Genomic DNA, 16433 nt, shown 5'->3' with positions numbered 1-16433 from the left:
CCCTGTCCGGGAAGATCCCACATGCCGCGGAGCGGCTGGGTGCATGAGCCATGGCCCCTGAGCCTGCGCGTCCGGAGCCTGTGCTCTGCAACAGGAGAGGCCACAACAGTGAGAGGCCCGCGTACCGCAAAAAAAAAAAAAAAAAAAAAAAAAAAAGCCTGATTTGAAATGACTCTATATTATATTGTATATTATAAATCATTCTAACATGTAAAAAATGCATATCCATCAAATCGGCACATAGTAAAACAATGGGTATGGAGAACACAAAAATGTTATAGTTACTGAGTTTGGAAGTATGAGGTTATTTCCCTCTTGCTATAACTCTGGGTATCATCAAAGTTCCATAATAAACATGTATAAGTTTATAATGAAAAAATTGGAAAAATTAAAAAATTAGGAAGCAGTATAAATGGTTATGGATGGGAGTTTGAATGAATCATGCTCCATTCGTATGTTGGAATATAAGCAATTAATTTAAAAATCTCACAGGAGAGTAGTTTTGACATGGGAAAATGTTCACAATCTATTGTCAAGTGTAAAAGCACAGTACAAGATAGCACGTACAACATAATCCCAACCACATTAAAATATATATATGACTATATATAATGTATAATATAATTATGTATATGTAATATATACATGTATATGTAATATATTACATTATACTAGGTGGGTAAATGTTAAAAGTCTTTATCTCTGGAAAGGGGTGATGGGTAATTGTGCATGAATGTGTGTGTGTGTGAGTGTGCACTTGTGAGTGTGACAGTGTGTGTGCGTGTTTTTCTATTTCCCAAGCTTTCTGCATTGACTATATTATTTTTGAAATTGAAAAAAAAAAACACAGCCTAGAAATCTTACTTTTTCAAGTCACAAAGCCCCTTCCCCCAATTCCCTTGCCTCTCTCTGTTGAAACACCTTGGATGACTCTTGGGAAATGGCTATACCAGCTTGGTGGCCACACACTTCTCCTTCATCCCAGGTCCACCGAAACCTTTCTCCCCAATGCTTGGGGGCCTCTAACTGCCCAGCCAAGAGTGCTTCAGGACCCACAGTCACCCAGCCAGAAAGATGCTACCCCCGGTCCAGCAGGGCACTGGGCAGAGTGACCTAACTCTGGGTGGGCAGAGATGGTGCGTCGTGCCTCTGTTTCCACCTCTGCAAGTTGTCATGATGCTGCTCCCGGCCTTCTGCCTCCTTCTCTGGGCTGCCCTGCAGACTCAGTGACAGTGGGGTGATGGGGACTATCTATACTGGATGGGTAGGGGTGAGAGGTCACTGCAGCATCATTATATTTCCCTTCTCAGGTGGACGGAAGGCGACCCCGCACCCCCCAGCCCGGAAAACAGCAGATGGCACAGACTATGTGCAGGTCACCAATCTGAGCACACATGTTGCCATGGTGCCCCGGAATGCGGAAACAGCAGCTGCCTCTGCAGCCCTGCCTGGGGGCTCCAAGACCCTGCCTGGTAAGAGAGCTAGCTGCCTGGCTAGGGTCACAGACCTCAGCCTAGGTGTCCCCTCCTGCTCGAACCGTGCTCCCAGGGACAGGCTTGGCTGGCAGGGAAGCCTTTCTGATTGGGTCCTACAGGTGTTGACCACTGGCACCCAAACAGGGTGTCCTTAGGTTGAAGAGAGGTGAGAAACTCTGCCTTATTCCTGTAGTGGACTCCTGTCTCTGTTTCATGATTCTGGGAAGACGAGAGACCATGTGTGGCTGAATCTGGTTGCCCCAAATCTCAAGACACAGCTCATGTTGTCCATTTGGACCAGCCCTGTGGGAAGAGACCAGGCTTTGGAGTTGAATAGACTTTGGCTTTAGGCAAATTCCTTTACCTCTTGCAGCCTCAGTTTTCCCATCTATAAAATGGGAATAATATTCAATAATAATATCTACCACCTAGGTTAACAGGACTATTGTAAATTCTGAATGTGAAGCCATAGTAGGCACTCAGTCAAGGGTGACTATTATTGGTAATAAAGGGCTTCTCCCCTGGGGCTTGGGCAATTTTTTTGGCTACACATAGAATTTAGCATTCGTTGCCTCAGTCCCTCCCTGCATTCCTGGGATGAAATGTGATTTGAGTTCAGTTCAGGTGCTTAGGGAGGGAACCCAGTCCCACCTGTTGTCAAGCCCACCTGGGCAGAAGTTCATCGTCCCAGTCAGACTCCGGCCTGGCTGGGAGGGGGCACCTGTGAGGGGAGGGGCGAATTTGTGGATTCTGTGCCAAGGTGGGGGCTAAGGGTGTGTTTGCGGTGCTTGGCTATATGTCCCCTGTAAGGGAGATCAAGGGGTGTAGGACAGGGAAAGACAGGAGAGAGAGAGAATGAAAGAGAGACTCAAAGAACAAACCTTCAGGAAGAAATAGTGTTACAGAGACACAAAAACAAGAAGATAAACAGGCTGGAGAGACTGAGTAGAGAGGGGATGACAGATAAGTGGACAAAGAGAAAAAGCAGACTTCCGGTGTGTGTGTGTGTGTGTGTACACACTCGTGAGTGTGTGTTTTCCTGAGCTTGGTGTGTCTTTGTGAGTGTGTGCAGGTTATTCTATAGCTAACAGGCCTCGGGCCTGTGCGGGGAGCTGGCTTTTCAATTCACGTTGTTTATGGAATCCAGGCTCGAGGAATGCCAGAGGCCAAGCTGGGTTCATATGAGCAAACCACACATTTTGGTTTCTGAGAAAAGACAGCTACTCGCCAGCCCACCTCTTTCACCCCCTCCCCGCCCCGACCCCCAGGACTGAACGCCAAGGAGAAGATGCTGCAGAAGGATGGAGGGTGGGGGGAGTCTTTGCGGCCATAAACCATTAATTAAAGGCAACTTCCAAAATGTAGGCATTATGGTGCCAGATTTTATGTCTGGGATTCCATCAGTCCTGGCTTTTATTTCCCCTCTGTCTCAGCCCTGAGAGTGGGAATAACTCATGTTTACGGCCAGGAGCTCAGAGGAGGCTGGGGAGTTAGAGGGGCTGACTGAGCCCCTGGCAGACTCTGAGGCGGTGCCAGCAACAAGCAGCCACTCTGGATCCTTCCGAACACCAGGAGGACCGTGGTGATTCTGGAAGGAGAGGGTCTCACCCTCCCAACCACCCCTGACACGCATGCACCACAGAACCTCAGCAATTAGTCACTGAGTTCTCCCTCAAACTAAGCCTACAGAGGCAGCTGGGCTAGCCTAGCACAGGGGTTGGCAAACTACAGCCCAAGGGCCAAATCCAGCCCTCTATCTGTTTCCCTAGATAAAATTTTATTGGGACACAGCCATTCTCATTTGTTTATACATTGTCTAAGACTGCTTTCCTGTTACAATAGCAGAGCTGAGTAGTTGTGACAGATTGGTCCAAAAAGCCTAAAATGTTTACTATCTGGCCTGTTATAGAAAATCCTTTACGGAAACCCTGAGGTTCCGAGGTGGCAATGGACTATGAGAGACCTTGGTTTGAAGCCCAGCTCTGCTGCTTACCAGCCAGATGATCCTGGGGAAGTGTTTTCAGTTTTCTCAGCCTCGCTTTCCCCATCTGTGAAATGGGGTGATAATAATGCCAATCTCACAGGTCTATGTGGGGATGAAAGGAGATGATGTATGATGTGGACAAAGTGCTCAGCCCAGTGTCTGGCATACAGTGCGTGCTCAGTGACTGAGCAGGACCTCTGTCCTCTGCAGACTCATGTCCCTTACAGTCTAGACCCACTCTGTCCAGTGTAGTAGTCACAAGCCACATGTGGCCATTGAGCACTTGCAGTGTGGTTAGTCCCCGTTGAGAAGTGTTGACGGTATAAAATACACCCTAGATTTTGAAGACTTTGTACAAAAAAAGATGTAAAATATCTCATTAATAATTTATATATTGGTCACATATTGAAATGATAATATTTTGGGTATATTGAGTTAAAAAATATACATTACTACGACTCATTTCATCTGTTTCTTTTTACTTCTTAATGCATCTACCAGAAAATCTAAAACCACATATGTGGTTTACATTATATTTTACTGGGCAGAGCTAGTCTGGATGGAAGATTTTTGTTTGTTTTCTCATTCTGTTTTACCCCCTCTGTTTGTTTGGAAGTGAAGCACCCTATTTCTCTGTTTTGGGTTCAGTAGTTCTCTAAGTATGGTCCCTGGGCCAGTAGCAGCAGCAACACCTGGGAACTTGTTGGAAGTGAAAATTCTAGATGCCCACCCCAGATCTCCTGGCCCCCAGGTGATTCTGATGTATGCTGAAGTTCTAGAACCTTCTTTAATGATTACTTTTTGAGATGTACTATGCATATTTAACTTAAAACCTGGGGTTATCAATATCTTAATGCCCTCTCCTAAATAGTAAGAGTTATTTAACACATATTACTTCTTTTTTAAAAAAAATAAAATAAAATAATTTATTTATTTATTATTTTTGACTGTGTTGGGTCTTCACTGCTGTGCGTGGGCTTTCTCTGGTTGTGGTGAGTGGGGGCTACTCTTTTTTTTTTTCTTTTTAAACCATATGATCATCTCAATAGATGCAGGGGCTACTCTTCGTTGTGGTGCGTGGACTTCTCGTTGCGGTGGCTTCTCATTGCGGAGCACGGGCTCTAGGCGCGTGGGCTTCAGTAGTTGCAGCACGTGGGCTCAGTAGTTGTGGCTCGCGGGCTCTAGAGCGCAGGCTCAGTAGTTGTGGTGCATGGGCTTAGTTGCTCTGCGGCATGTGGGATCTTCCCAGACCAGGGATCAAACCTGTGTCCCCTGCATTGGCAGGTGGATTCTTAACCACTGTGCCACCAGTGAAGGCCCTAAAACATATCACTTCTGATCACTCTTCCTGACTTACACTCTATCATGTCCAGTATTTTAATTCCATCCTTAAAAAAAAAAACCCACAATTTAGACATTGTCATCATGATTACTTTATACTGGTAATATTTGCTTAAAATAATTTACCTACATGTTTACCAGTTTCTTTGTTCATCATTTCTTCTAGTGTCTCAGACCTCACTTCTAGGATAACTTTTCTTATTCCTGAAGAACATGATTTAAAAGTTCCTCCATAGGGGCCTCCCTGGTGGCGCAGTGGTTGAGAGTCCGCCTGCCGATGCAGGGGATACGGGTTCGTGCCCCAGTCTGGGAGGATCCCATATGCTGCGGAGCGGCTGGGCCCGTGAGCCATGGCCGCTGAGCCTGCGCATCCGGAGCCTGTGCTCCGCAACGGGAGAGGCCACAACAGTGAGAGGCCCGCATACCACAAAAAAAAAAAAAAAAAAAAGTTCCTCCATAAAGATTATTTTGGTGGTAAGCTTTTATGACTTACGTTTATCTGAAAAAAGTCTATATGTCATCCTTGCTCTTAAAGAGCTTTGCTGGGTACACAGTTTTAGGCTGACAGTTTTTTGTTTTTTTTTTTCTCTTTGCACTGGAAAACGTTGCTCCACTATCTCTCTCTCCTTTTCACTAAAGAGAAGTCAGCTCCAGTCTGATTGTTGTTTTGTTAGCTACTCTTCAGAGTTTCTCTTTGTCTTTGGTGTTCAGTTTCATTATGATGTGGCTAGAGGTAGCTTTCTTTTTATTTATCCTGATTGATATAAATTGTGCTTCCTGCATCTGTGGGTTCATTTTTGGAATATTCTCAACCATTATTACCTCTTCTCCATTCTCTGTTTGCTCTCCTTCTGGGGTTAGACTTTCTTCCCTATCTTATAACCTAGTGCTGTCCAATAGAACTTTCTGTGATAATGGAAATGTTGTATATAGGCACCTTTTTTTTATTGCATTTCATTTTATTGTACTTGCAGATACTGATTTTTTTTTTACAAACTGAAGGTTTGTGGTAACCTTGCATCAAGCAAGTCTATCAGCACCATTTTTTCCAATAGCATTTGCTCACTTCATGTCTCTGTGTCAGATTTTGGTAATTCTCGTAATATTCCAAACATTTTCATTATTACATTTGTTACGGTGACCTGTGATCAGTGACCTTTTATGTTACTATTGCAAAAAGATTACGACTTGATGAAGGCTCAGATGATGGTTAGCATTTGATAGCAATAAAGTATTTTTTAATTAAGGTATGTACACTGTTTTTTAGACATAATGCTATTGCATACTTAATAGAGTATACTACAGTGTAAACATAACATTTATATGCACTGGGAAACCAAAAAATTCATGTGACTTACTTTACTGTGGTATTTACTGTGGTGGTCTGAAACCCAACCCATGACATCTTTGAGGTCTGCCTGCAATATACATTGTCCAGTGTGACAGCTGTTAGCCACATGTGGCTATGAGCACTTAAAATGTGCTCATAGGAACTGAGTTATAAATTTGATTTAATTTTAATTGATCCAAATATAAGTTTACATGGCCATATGTGGCTAGTGGCTATTGTAGTGGGCCAGAAAGCTCTGATTTCTCCTTCATGGTTTTCATCAACTTATCTCTCTGCATTGCAGTCTGGGTAATTTCCTTAGACATATTTTCCATTTTAAAAATTCTCTCTTCAGCTATTTAGTCTGCTGTTTAACCCACCTTTTCTTGTTTTGTTTTGTTTTGTTACCAACTATATATATATTTTTTCATTTCTAAACTTTCTATTTGGTTCTTTTTCAAGTTCGTCTGGTCTTTCCAGATAGTCTCTTGTTGTTTGTTCAAGTCTATGATTTCTTACATTTCCTTAAATATCCTTAAATATTTAATCTTACATTTCCTTAAATATTGCATACATATTATGTTGTATTTGGTATTGGTCATTACTGTATCAGAGGGCTTGGAGGGTCCAAATTTGTTGTTTGTTTCTGCTGATTCTCATGCATGCTGAACTCATATTTGATCTTATTATGGGAATCTTTAGGTTCTAAATAAGAGACGCTTTCCTCCTGAGAGGATGGACATTGCTTCTGCTGGGGTGGGGAGGAGATAGGGAGTGGGGATGATACCTGGGAGCAGGGACCACTTCACCCCCATCAGAGAAGCCCTGGAAGAATGAGAGAGTCACAGTTTCTGATGCTTTGTTTTGCACACCCCAAGGTTTACTCCCCTGTCACTGGTCCTGATATCAGCATCTGTGTCCAGGACAAACTCCAGTTTTTGCCTTTGGTTATCACTCACTGCTCCTGTCCTGGTATTAGCTCATGGACTTTTATTTTGGGGTGGAAGTGCCTTGGGAATTTCCCTTATTTTTGATGAGGCCAGCGATGTATTGAAAAGTATGTTTTCTTTCAGGTGTAGTGGTTTTGTAGTGGGAGGTCCTTCAGAGTCTGCCTTCCTCCACACTGCCCTGACTGGACACCCCTCTTGCTATGTGCACTGTTCACCCAGCACTCTTCATGTTCTGCTGGCACTGCCGTGCATGGGTCTGCCCACCTGCCCTGCCCGAAGGGAATCCCTAAGTCAGCGTTCAAATCTATCCATCTCTTTATTACCCAGGCCTGGTTCATGGTGTTGCTTAATACCACTAGTGGTGGTAAAAGCCCGAGTTATGGGACGGGGATGGACACCACCACTTTGCTTTGTTTTTAGTTTGCATCTGCCCAGGGACCTTGTCTGCTCGACACCCTTCACTGGCTCCCTGGATAAAACCCAAGTTCCTTCCTTGTTCCTTACATGACGAGGCTCTGTGTGGCCCAGCCCTGCCGACTTTGCCAGCTTCTCCTCGGTCTGTCACCCCTTCCCTGGGCTTCTTGGGACCACTTCCCTGGGGCTCCTGCCTCTCCCACCCGCCGTCTCCAACCAGCTGCGCCTGCGCCCCTCTCTGCCTGGAAGGTGGTCTGTTGCTGTGTCTCCTCTGCCGGAACTCCTCTGAAGCCTTCAGGGCTCTGTTTAAATGTCGCCTCTTCCAGGGACCCCTTCTCTGGTCACCTGGCATAGGTCAGTCACCCCCTGCAACACACACCCCTCCACAGCCCTCAAACCACACTCACACAAGCTCTCATTCCAGGTACTGAGCCTGCACTTCTCACAGCTGAAGTGAATTAATGATTGTGTAATTGTTTGATGGGGGTCTGGCTTCCCACTAGATGTCAACTCCACGAGGACAGGAGCTGGCCCCGTTCTGCTCTCTGGATATCCCTGGTACCTAGCAAGGGTCCAGACCCGTGGTGTGTTAGTAAATGTTTAACAACCAGCTCTTGTATTGTTAAAAAGCACTTTGGGAAAAAAAAAAAAAAAAAGAAAGAAAGTGTTTGGTTTATAGCATTTGTTTGCCCATCTCTGTGGTGTAAATATGCCCATTGTGGCCAATTTCAGTTGCTGGCATGATACCCCTGGGCATGGGGTTGGAAATCAGTTTGTGAGCCTGTATGAGCTCCAGCCCACTGCTGCCTGGAACAGAAGGGGCTCTGTACATTTTGGTTAAAAGAAGGTAGGCAGGACGGGAGCTGAGGAGGGAGGGAGCAGGCCTCCCTCTCCAGGCTCACCTTCCGCCGGTCCCACCTCCTTTAGGCCGCCTCAGGATGCTGGTTCCTCTAACTAACGTACACATGGTCTCAGGGCCTATTGGCCTTGGCATTACGGAATGACGTTTGGGACCAGACCATTCTTTGTCATGGGGGCCGTCTGTGTTTAGCAGCATCCCCGGCCTCCGCCCACTAGAGGCCAGTGAGCACGCAGCGTGGCTGCTCCCAGCAACCCCATCCTTCCGCCCCGGGCCCCTCCGTCCTCAGACCAGCCCTGCTCCGGCAGCCGACTGCCTTCTAAACTCCCTGCCCTCGGACAGTGGCAGGGGAGCCCCTGTCAGCACTTTCAAGCCAAACGCTGAATTCTCATTTTTTAAACACTGCATTAGAAGGTGAAAAAATGATGTCTTATGGCCTGATAACGGCCTCTGTGTTGGAGGGAGATGCTTTGCTCCAGCGCCCGGTCACAACTCCCGTGAAATACTAGGTGCAAAGGTCAGGCCCTCTGAGCCCGGGCCACCGGGACCGGACAGCGTGGTCTAAACAGCATCAAAGTCACTAACTGTGCAGCTGCAGGGTCAACATCAGGTCCCCAGGTGGGCTGCCACCAATCCCCAGCACCCCGACCCCAGAGCCAAGCAGGCCTTTGGAGGCCCTGAGCTAAAAGCTGATGGCACTCCCACCCCACGTGTCCCTTCAAATACACTAAACCATGTGGTACCCAGAAAAATCCCACAGAGCTCTGCTCTCACCAGTGATAACTACTTAATGCTTAAAACCCGCCCGCATACTTCCCTTTCCCCCCACTTGAGCCTAAGCTGTGCTCACTGTGTCTGTCCCCAGCTCGACAGGTCCCCTGCCCCCAGCCTCAGAGGACACCCTCCTCCAGCCACGCTTCCTGCCAGCCCCTCCTCCCCACACCCTGAGAATTTTCCAAGGCAGCAGGGAATTGACTTGGTGGAGTCAACAAGGCTCATTTCCCAGGTATATGCTTGGCAAGTGCTTTCTAATTTTACAGACTTCGGAGGAAGATGCTCAGAAGAGATCCAGGGAAGGCAAACATACTATGATCCAATGACAACTACTGTAGGCTTTAAAAAAATGCATCGAAACGTTCCTTTTTCCTCCTTGCTAACCTGTTGTAATGCTGAATAGTGCCCACATTTGGGAAAGTCCTTCTTAGACTCTAACTTGCAGCTGATGTCTCCTCCCTTTTTTGCTTCCACCAGGAAAGTATTCCAGCTGGCTGCTGGCCTCCCCATGTATTCCCACAGCTAGTCCTTTTTTTCAACCTGCTTTCCTGGCCAACTTCTCTGTTGGTGGATGGGCCTGAAAGGTGAATTCTGTGAGAAACGAGGGGCCTCTTTAAGGCCACGGGCAGGAGGAGGATTCTTCTCCACGTGCCCATGTAGGGACAGTACAAGTTTGTGTGGGTGCAGTTCTTAGAGGCCAAGCGGGAGACGATGGATAGCTGTGGGGTCTGAGAACCCCTAATGGATCTGCAGTCCCTCCTCTCCTTCCCGTCACCGACCCTCCCAGCTCCCCTGTGGGCCTCAGGACATCTCTGCTCAGCCTGCTTCCATGAGCCACATAGACTGTGGTCATTGGGTTGGCCGTGAGACCCAGTCCGTTTGCTCGCTGGGCGGGGGCACCACAGCTGAGTCAGATCCGCGAAGCTCTGGCTTTGGGCATGGCCTTTGGAGGCAGCCCCTCCTTTGCGATCAGCCTCATCGAATGATGCACCTGTCCGACCTCCTGCCTCCTCAAAATGCCTCACAGTGCCTCCTGGAAGTTTCCTGCACCAGGGGCGAGCGACTTTATTTCTTGCCCAAAGGGCAATAGGAACAGCAAAGATGTTTAAGGGCAGTATTCGTTTAACTTCCTTCAAAATGAAGAGCACTTCGGTGAGGCTTGTGCTGGGGGCCTTCTTGCAACTCAGATGCTATAGGAAATGTCAGGGAGAAAACTGGTGCTAGCCACGGCTATTCGTCATGCATCCTGAAACACGATGCCTGGCGGAGTCTGGAGCCAGGGCTGGTGGCCACCATGCTCACTGCGGACTGACACCCCTCTCAAACCCACTGATATGTTTACCAGAGCCTTGGCACAAGGTAAAACATCCTAGGAAGTTTCCATGCATTTGGGGAAATAAGCCTCTCCCCGCTTTTAGATGACCTCCTTTAATTGTGACCCCTCTTCTCTGCCTCCTTCCAGGACTAGATTGTTCTAATGGCTCACGGTTTTATCAGCTTCACTCGTATCTACCTGGAAAGTGGTGTAGTGCTGTAGTCTGCTGGACCCCAATTCTTAGCCTTGTTCTGTCACTGACTACGTCTCCTTGGGCCATTTATGTTGCCCCGTGGGGCCTCAGTTTCCTTATCTGTAAGGCTGGGACAATAACACAACACGCACTTCATATGATTTTGGTGAGGACTATGTTAGAATAATTTATGTCATCTCATCATTCGCGTCTGCACCCTCAGCCCTTAGCCCTAGGCCTGGCACATAGAAAGTGGTCAGCCAGTGTTTGTTGAATGACTTAATGAGCGTGTGTAGAGTGCCTACACACCCCTGGCACAGCAGGCCCTCCGTGAAGGTCAGCAAGTCATATTGTACCTCTCTCTCCCAGCTTCCATCATTGCCCCCAACCCCCCAGCAGCCAGTCTTTGTCCTCAGTCCTCAGCCTGACCCCCTCTCCATATCCCTGGGTTTCCAGCTTATGGCTTTCTTCACACTTAGGACCATGCATCCTGCTGAAACTTCTGGGAGAGCAGAGCGTCCCCCTTTTGTCAGGTCCATCAGCACCTTCACCTGAAGTCCTCCCTCGCCCACGCCCTCTCCATCTCTGAGTCCCACAGAGCCCGGCCAAGTCCACGAGAAATGATTTAGCTGGGCTCTCAGGCTGCAGGCGGTCTGACCCCGAGTCCTGCCGGCCATATGGGCCCCTGGGGGCTCCGGTGCTGATTCCAGGCTTCTGAGGGCAGCTCCCCCGCTTCTGCCCAAACACCCCAAGCCCTGGGGACACTGCTCGGGGTCAGAAATGAGTGCGGTCCCCCTGCTGCCTGGCTGTCCGGGGAGGGAAGAGCAGGAGGGCCCTCTGGTGAAGGAGCACATGGGCCAACGAAATGGGCACCTATGGCCTGGGACTCACTGGTCAAGGGGAAGACGAGGACCACCAGGGCTGGACCGGCCCACAGAGAGAGTCCAGAAGGGAGGTAGCGGAGCCGGTGGTCTGGAGACATATTGGGGCCGTAGCATTTTTTTTTTCCTAAAGGACACTAAACTTTAAAACAAAAGTAGTTGCCAATATTAAAGAATTGGGGTGTATTATATGACATTCTTGGTTTCTCTTGAAAAACCAGGAGCTTTGGAAGCACCAGAGCCCAGCAAGGCTGCTTCCTTTAGACTCGGTGGGCGTGTGCGAGCCCAGTACAGGGCTGGCTGTGAGGGTGCTCACAGAGAGGGGTCCTCGTCATCGTCACCCACAGCACTCTGCAGTGGGGCCCCTTAGAGCTGATCTGAGATGGCAGAGACCGGCAGTCACTCTGCTTGCCCCCGGAGGCCTCCGCATCAGGACGGCGCTGCCTGGTGCTTCACGACGCGTGGGTGTGAACACACTGCGTCCTCCCCCTCGAGGTGGACACGGGTTCCCAGAGGCCCACGTTATAGATGAGGAAAGTCGAGCTCAGAAACACCATCGGTTGTGTGCACAGGGCACAGCCGGGCCCCAGAGCCTGTGTTTCGTCTCCCTGGCCCCAGCTTCCTGTCTCCTGAATCTCCTGCGGTGCTGGGACAGGCAGCTGCCACAGGACGCTTCTACCCATTTCTGATTCCATCTTTGCAACAGCCCTGTGAGGTAGGCAGTCTTATTTTCATTTTACAGACGGGGAGACTGAGGCCCAGAGGGACTATATGACTGGCTTAGGGTCACTGGCTGAGTGCTGACGCTGGGCTCAAACCCAAAGATCTGGCTCCAAAGCCTGGGTCCTTCCTCGACACCCCTCCCTGATTGCTTGGTTTTGACCAATTCTGCTGGGTTCAGGCTCTCACTAAAACGAATGTGTGTTTCTTGCACACACAGGAAGAGACGGAGGGGACCTGGGAATGATTCACACTCCTGTGCTACACTCTCCGACGCTCGGTTTGTGGACAGCCCTCAGGTTCCCTCCGCCTTGCAGAGAGCTCCCTCTCCTGTCACCACAGCTCTGGTCCCCGCAGTGACCGCTGACAGAGTGGGCCTTCTCCCCTCCCTGGCCCGCCTGTCCCCGACCATGAGCTCCATGCCACCCCCAGAGACATCAGCCTCCTAACAAGGAAGGAAGCTGGCACTGGGCAGGCATGGGGCCAATTTGGATGTGACTCCAACGTTGCTGGCCTGTCCCAGGGAAGGCAATTAGGCAGCTCAGAGCCGGTAGGGGGAACAGGGCAGGTGGGCCAGATGTCCCGGCAGGATGGCATGCCCATTCCTCTCCACGCCCCAGGACCCTGTGGCAATAGACTCGGCCGTCTGCCTATGCCTGGGACAACAGCAAAACAAACACCTGGGACTGGCATTTCTCAGCCAATCTTCAGGGGCCCTTCTGCCTCTGCAGATGCTGTGCACTGACCCAGCTTCTTTCTGAGTGAAGCAGATACTCAGAGAGAGATCCCCACTCCACCCGGCCTCGCGCCAGGCTCACCTCATTCTTAAGGCCCACGGGAATCCCACATGAGCCATGGGGACTTTCCATGGCTAAACCATGCCGCTTAGAGGTCACCAAAGAATTACTGACTCAGAATCTCCAAGCACAGAATAAAGGGGGCTGCAGGAGCCACCCATCCCTGTAGCCCCACAGAGCACTCCACGGAACCAGACTCAAAGGCCTGGTTCTGTGGTCAGTTAAGTTTGGGAAACATGAGATGGAAAGCAGTGAAATGTTTTTCTTCACTGCAGAACTTGCTAGAGCCTTGAAAAGCTAATGTTCATTTTGGAGATACTATTCATTGTTTCTAAAACTTATTGACCCAGGGATTTTTTTTTCCCCCAGCTGAATCTTGTGGCCTGCGCCAGCTCTGGGCACTGGCCTGGGAGTCAGCAGCCTTGGGTTCTAGAACTGGTCATTGATGCCCTGCCTGGCTGTGCTGTGAGGGTGGTGGGCGAGAGGCCACCAAGAGCCCTCTCAGCTCTAAGACTCTTGCTCTGTCCGGCCCTCTACCTGGGCTGGCCCTGGTGGCTGGGGTAAGGTTGCTGAACTAACCTGAGCCATACTTGGCATCTGTACAAAGGGGGCCTGTTCTGCCCATCTCATGGGGCTGGTGAGAGGCCGAAATGAGATCATTGTCGTCACCATCACCATTGCCATCATCATTGTGGCTGACATTTATTGCTACCTGAGCTGAGCCTTTTATACGTAGTAACTCATTTTCAGCTGCTCTGACAATCTTACTGTCCCTAGTGTACAGCTGAAGAAACTGAGGCATAGCATGGTTACCAGGTAGTAAATGTCAGGACTGAGGTTTGAACCCAGAGTTTGCCCAGAATCTACATCTTTTTTTTTTTTTTTAAGATTTTGTTTTTGATGTGGACCATTTTAAAAGAAGTCTTTATTGAATTTGTTACAATACTGCTTCTGTTTTATGTTTTGGTTCTTTGACGGTGAGGCATGTGGGATCCTATCTCCCAGACCAGGGATCGAACCCGCACCTCCTGCGCTGGAAGGCGAAGTCTTAACCACCGGACTGCCGGGGAAGTCCCTAGAATCTACAGCTTAACCTTGACCCTAGCCTGCCTGTGAAAGGGCTTTGTAAAGTGTAAAGGGCTGTGAACTGCGAGTGGCATTGTTCAACGTAGTCTCACTGTGGTTCAGCCAGAGGCTGCGCATGGCCTCTTGGGAGGATCTCCGGCCCTCGACTTGCAGGCTTTCAGAAGTTGTGGGGCCCGTGAGTGGCCCCCACTTCCCAGCTCTGCCAGGGTTGAGGAGGGAAGGGGCCTGTACCATCTCTCTCTGATGGGGAGGAGGGGTGAGCAGGGAAGTCCGGGGGTGCCCTCAGGGAGTGACTTTTCCACAAGGCTGGGGCAGGGGGAGGCCTGAGGCAGCCTGTGCCTCCTCTTGTCCTGGAGGGCCCTGGAGGGAGCTTAGATGTGACCTAACCTGTGGATTTCCCACTGCCTTCATGTTGCAGAGCTTTTGTCCAAATGAAATTGTATCTGTGAGGTACATAAACTGGAGCTTTGGGCTGAAGGCCAGTGAGTGTGGTTGGGGAGGTGGCCCAGGACACCGGGACTCCTAAGACTCCACAGGCCACAAATGGGTAACTACCGCCCTGGCCTGTTTTAGAGGGGACCTGAGGCCCAGAGAGGGAGACTGACTTGCCCATGGTCACACAGCGAGTCCTTGGCCAAGCTGGAAACTGGGAGTCCAGAGCCGGGCTCAGGGCTCCTGACTGCGCGGGGCTGGGGGCGGGTGGGCCTTCCGGAGTGGAGAAGGCCAGGCCTCCTCCGGAACCTGAGGGCAGGGTCTGGGCAGAGCCCTGCCAGGCCCCTTGGTAGCAGCTCCACCCCAGACCGCTCCACAGAACACGGCTTGAGCTGCCTTGCTCCCAGTTTAGGGCTCATCATCCGGGTCCAGGGGCACCACTGGCCCCAGGCCAAAGCCGGCAGGTCCACCCAACGCTTGTCAGAAGCCTCTGTCAGCCACAGGTCAGGTAACGTCTGAGACGGTGGGTGCCAGGCTCAGGACTTGGAATCAGCCAGGTTTGACGTCTGCGTCCCACCACTTCCTGGCTGTGTGCCTCTAGGAAAACCTGGGACCCTCTCTGTGGCTCTAATAGGGGTACTGCTGGGGGTTTCCGAGGCTTCCTGGGAGGCAGCGGGTGCTCACACCTGCCAGTCTCCTTCGCTCTCTGCTTTGGGGGCAGCCTGGGGTCTTACCTGGGTGTGGTTCCTCCCTCACTGGGGGACCATGGAGCTGCCCCAGGAAGGTGGCCTCCACCTACCTTATGCAGGCCCCCTGGAGAAGCTTCCTCATGGCAAGTCTGTGCTAAAACCCATGGGTAGGATGCTGCCCTCGGCCATTGCCCCGTGTGACCTCCTGCAACTGAGTCCACAGTGGGGAGCTGGTCACAGATCCCAGGGCCTCACCCTGGACCTTCTAACTCCGTAGGTGTGGGTGGAGCCTGGGAATCTGTATCCTTAAAACTCAGGGCTTGACAACTACTGGTCTATATATGGTTCTCAAACCTTCTCTCATTCCCTTCCTCTCTGCTCACTTTTTTTCTATCATGGGATCCTTCCAACGGACTCTTACATGTAGGTCCAGTGTGTAACAGATAAGAGCAGAGCTTCTGGCAGAAGGTGGGGCTGGAGGCCTGCCTGCTCGTTCTTTCACCAGCTATGGCCACCTCTTGAGGGACCTCTGAGGAACCCCCATGGAACACAGTTTGCAAACCCCTGCTTATTCCAATTTCTTCCTCTGTTGGGTGGAGAAACTGAGCCCCAAAGGGCTAGTCTGTACAGGACTTGGCTAGTGAGGTTTTCTCAAGTTCTCTGAAGCTTCCTGTTGGTCAGCTGTCCCTGGGGGAGAAGTTGGGGGCCAGTGGCTGATCAGAGACTACACAGCACGGTTACTGAGAACATGGATTCTGAAGCCAGACTGCTGGAGTCGAATCCGGGTTCTGCCTCTTCCTAACTGTGTGACTTTGGGCAAGAACTTCACCTCTCGGTGCCTTGGTTTGTTCATCTGTAAAATGGGGACAATAACAATATTTATCTTGGAGGGTTGTTGGAAGGATTATATGAGTGGGTCTCTTTAAAGGGCTCGATGCACTCCTCCCTGCCAGACCAGGCTGGCCTTGGGCTCTGACACACGTCTCCTTATAAACATGCCGCCCTGGGGGGACCCTTGGGGCTTCTGCCTCAAGAACCCAGCCTTGGGCAGCCTAATTGCTTCCCATGGTCTAAATTTCTCTCTGCTAGCCACATCAGAGTATGTTTCTATTTGAACTCAAGAAAGACAGAATGTTTTCAGAGCTGGTGGATTCTAGGGGTGAACATGTCAAACCCTCCCTGTTCCAAGGCAG

General features: G+C 49.9%; 1 protein-coding gene across 1 annotated transcript in view; it reads right to left on the bottom strand.

The window, feature by feature from the left end:
* The window catches only part of KAZN (kazrin, periplakin interacting protein), a 469682-nt gene that overhangs the window by 22077 nt on the left and 431172 nt on the right, over positions 1 to 16433 (bottom strand). The window lies entirely within an intron of this gene.

The sequence above is a fragment of the Mesoplodon densirostris genome, chromosome 2 (assembly GCF_025265405.1).
Source record: "Mesoplodon densirostris isolate mMesDen1 chromosome 2, mMesDen1 primary haplotype, whole genome shotgun sequence".
NCBI classification, from domain to species: Eukaryota; Metazoa; Chordata; class Mammalia; order Artiodactyla; family Ziphiidae; genus Mesoplodon; species Mesoplodon densirostris.
The sequence above is the reverse complement of the archived record's forward strand: the minus strand, read 5'-3'. Positions and strand labels throughout refer to the sequence as shown.